The sequence below is a fragment of the Papio anubis genome, chromosome 2 (assembly GCF_008728515.1).
Source record: "Papio anubis isolate 15944 chromosome 2, Panubis1.0, whole genome shotgun sequence".
Taxonomy (NCBI): Eukaryota; Metazoa; Chordata; class Mammalia; order Primates; family Cercopithecidae; genus Papio; species Papio anubis.
The window spans coordinates 15188611-15193009 of NC_044977.1; the positions used below are offsets into that span (position 1 = coordinate 15188611).

At 44.1% G+C, this 4399-nt stretch overlaps 1 pseudogene; it reads right to left on the reverse strand.

Annotated features, from left to right (window-relative positions):
• Nucleotides 1-1929: 1929 nt before the first annotated feature.
• LOC101009936 lies at nt 1930-4104 on the reverse strand (annotated as a pseudogene).
• Nucleotides 4105-4399: the final 295 nt, after the last annotated feature.

Sequence of the window (4399 nt, forward strand, 5' to 3'; positions counted from 1 at the left end):
TTCACAGAACATCACAGGAGTATTAAAGATTATTATCTAGTAATCTACAAATATTTGTCTTTTTTAACAGAATCTAAATTTGCTGGAGATGACAGGTACCCTGTTAAAATCCTGTATTCTGTATCACTAATTGAAGAAAAGTGTAGTCCAAAAAGATGTGAATGAAAGTCTGTATCTGAGCCTTCCAGAAAGTTTCAGAAGAGGACAGATTCAGCTAGGTCCTACTTTTTTTTTTTTCTTTCCTGGTTATAGAATTCCTAACTGAAGCTACAGTTGCCATCTTAAAACTGCTTAAAATTGACGTTAAGGGAAAGGACATAGACTTACAGTGACATCAGCCCAGAGATCTTTGGGTTGCTACTTTAGATTAGGACTGACTGCTTTCATTCTTCTTGTTACTTGAAAAAAATAAACCTCAATCTTGTTCAAGTCACTATTATTTGGGATTTCTCTTGCCATTTTTAAAAGGTGCCCTAGGAGAATCATGTGAAGCTCAGGTTGAGAAACCATGCCTCCAAGTGTTCCATTTGGTCTATCCACTACAGACATGGTGACTTGGCCAAAATAATTAGTCTCACTTCAGAAATTAACTTTATAAATATATATTTTTTGTAACTCAAGTTCTGAAAAATGACTAAATGTCCCTTGTGTGATTCTTTTAAATGTGATATAGTTAATTGAACGTGATTACTATTATTACTTTTTATTCATTTTTCTTTTGAAACAGAGTCTCACCCTACTGCCCAGGCTGGAGTGCGGTGGCTTGACCTTGGCTCACTGCAACCTCCGCCTCCTGGGTTCAAGCAATTCTCCTGCCTCAGCCTCCCCAGTAGCTGGTATTACAGGGATGTGCCACTCCGCTCAGTTGATGTTTTTGTATTTTTAGTAGAGACGGGGTTTCACCATATTAGCCAGACTGGTCTCAAACTCCTGACTTTGTGATCCACCAGCCTCGGCTTCCCAAAGTGCTGGGATTACAGGCCTGAGCCACCGCACCTAGCCAGGTTATAATTTTTAAAGTTAAAATAATAAGGAGTAGTGTTCTGAAATTATCTTTTAATGCTTCCTCACTATCAGGTATTGTCAATCAAAATATTTCCATTCCAACTGAAAACTGATATGTGCATATATGTCTTTATAAATAAACATTATGAAAAGACAAATGTAATGTTGTGTAAAAATAAATGAACTCATGGATATATAGTATCCCTTTAATCTTGTGTTACATTTATTAATTTCAAATGAAGCAAAGCAGTGGCTGTAATATCATTCAATGTGTCCTGTGTAAGAAGTCATATGATAAATTTCCCTTAGAATTTACAATATAAAGAGTTTTATATCCTTTATAACACCCTATCCTTAAATGCCACATGCCAGACACAGAAGCCATACAAGAGTGACTGTAACACACAAGTACAAAGCACCACCAAGCAAAAAGGGGTTAATACTGCACAGACGGCCCCAAAGTACAGCTTGAGGAACACAGGGAGTCATCCCAACACTTTCACTTAGCTGCCATGGAAACAGCAAACACTATAAGCTTTGCTTCATTCAATCTTCCAAAATGAAACATTAATAGGGAAAACTCACTAACACTTGTGGTGAACAATATTAGCAAGGATGCAATGTGTCTCCTGGGCTGTAGGACTCCATCTGCTTCAGCTGAACTCTCAGAAATTACAGATGAGATATATGCATATGCACACACATATACACATACCTGTACACACACAGATGTATTTAAATGAAGGTGCATACACTGGGCTAAAATACAAACAACAGAAATCAAAGGTCATATATAAAAAGGCTAAATATAACACAGGCCTAGAACCAGCTCCTGGTTGGGAGGTGGGGAAAGGTAGACAATTTGTGGTGGGCAGGGAAGACTATGTACACAATTAGTGGTGGGCAGAGAAGGCATCAGTATAAAGAACTCAGACTCACTTCACAGTAATGGCCCACAGGAAAGTGTGATGTTGTCTCATGTACATAAATACGACTCCAACCTTGCTTTTGTACAAACCAAGCTTGGTAGGCACCCAGGAGGACTGTGGGTTTGTCTTGATGACAGGGCACTGCACCACACTGTTGCTAAACCTTCCAGCCCTAGGAACTCTTCTGCTACCATCCCTTTACCTGCTACCATCTAAAAGGGAGGCCAGGGGCCTCCCTTTTAGGCCCCTGGGCTTTTTCCCATTCAACAACTACAGCCTGAGGCCTGCCCAACCACCTAGCTTCACGTGACTAATTGTAGTGACTAACTGCATGGCTTCCTGCAAGCAAGGTGCTTCTGTATCTGTCTCCTTTCTGACCCCAATATGAAAACATTTCTGTAACTGTTTGGCACCTAAGAAACATGATGGTTGTGGATAACGTCACAAGTACACAGGGAGACCCAGTAACAAGACATGCAAGGTGAGGGTAAAGGGCACAGAGCTGCTCTAGCATTTCAAAACCAGGACCGTAGCTTGCCATACATTTGGGCGGGGGGTAGCAGAAGGGATGCGCAGAGCTGATGACTTCATCGGCTCCTCAGCAGCAGGTACATTCAAATTGAAGATGTCTTGAGAGTCCCACTCTACCCAAATCGTGAGTCTGGTCATTCCTCTAGCAGACCTTGGTGCAGGGACAGCTAGAAAAGCTGAGTTCCAATTGAGTCTGTTGCACCGAGAGTCCTTTTGAAGATGCTCAGCAAAGTAATTATTTTCTTTTGAGCAGATGTACAGCACATCCATGAGAAGGTCATGTAAAGGATGCCCTGCAGCCCAGTCAAACCATCCAATCTCAGTATTATCATAGCCCCCCGTGAGTTTCTTCCAACGGCCGCCGTCACTGTACAGTAATAGCCGAGCAGCATTAGGGCGAGTCATCAATGGTGGGCAACCAGAAGACCATGTTGGAACACGCGCTGGCAAAAGTCATGAACTTGGGGTTGAATTGCAAACAGGTAATCGGGCCGGTGTGTTTACCATCCAACACAGCTACTTTTATACCACTCTCTCCATTCCAGACATGGATCTTGCCATCCTCCGAACCAATCATAATAAACTGAGAGTCTGGAGTAAACGAAGCCTCCAGTGTGACAGCTTTGCTGTTTGCATAACCCTCAAACGTGTGCATCACCACTCCTTTGAATGCATCAATGAGAGAAATGAAGCTGCCGTTGGTGGCAATGAGGATGACTTTGCCATCGTTGCTGAATTTCAGTCCTGTCCACTCACAGGTTCGATGACACTGCATCTTAAAGGTAGTAAATGGCCCCTTATCAAAAGAACGAAGGTCGTAAAGTTTGACCATCTCAGAGTTGACACCTGCAGCCAAAATTAACCCTTCTGGATCAAAAGAACAAACTGGCTTCCCCTGTAGATGCACGAGGCCCTGGCAGTTAGGAGCCCGGAGATCCCAGAGTCGAATGGTCCTATCAAGAGACCCAGAAATGAAAATGTCATCCACAGGTGACATGGACAAGGCCACCACCCTTTTGCTATGTCCAGGAAAGTATCTGATGTATTTGTTGTCATGCAAGGACAAGTAACGAATAGTATCGTCTATTTTGTTAGAGCTGTAAACAGCTGTGTTTGCCTCATGAGTGAATCTGATGAGGTCCACGCCATATTTCTTACTGTACAGGGTTCTCTTTGGCTTGCCCTCCTGGCAGTCGTAGAGCACGATGGAGTCGTCGTTGCTGCTTGAGATGACCGTCTGGCCGTTGGGGCTGAAATCGAAGCAGTTAATCTTGTCTGAGTTTTCGCAGAACACCCTGGCGACGCGGAAGCTCCGCAGCACGCTGTCGGTCAGCTTCATGGCGGCAGCTGGGGAAGGCAGCGGGGTCTGGCAGCGGGCGGGCTGCTGAGGGGCCAACTCTGGGTGGCGGGAGTGTTGAGCCGGTGGCTAGCGAGAAGTCGGCCGGCAGGGGGGGCGCCTCCTCCTCTTCCTCCTCCTTGGACGACGGTCTTCTGCCTCAGCTGTGGAGCCGCGCCGACCGTTAGTCCTCACAGCCACCTCAGGCGCAACCGACGCAGCACCACCTCAGCGTGTCCGCCATCTTGAGGCGACGGGCAAAAGTCGAGGACCGGGAGCCTCAGCCGGCGCACGCCGGGAAACGGGTGGTGAGAGAGATTTTCATTGAATATAAAACTGAGGGTTGGAAGGGATTTTTTTCCCTAATGGAAATTTTAGGATTTTAATTTTGTGTGTGTGTATTTTCTGTTGAAATTCATCTCTCTTATTATTGCTGTTTTGAAGGTAATGCATCTTATCTTGCTCATTCAGGTAGAATTGTTTTGTTCTTTGTTTTCTGAAGTCTTCCTATGATATGTCTGTGTCAATTGAAAATTATTAGAAAACATTTTTCATAGATTTCGCGGAGATTTTTGTGTATTTGACTTGGCGAAGTCTT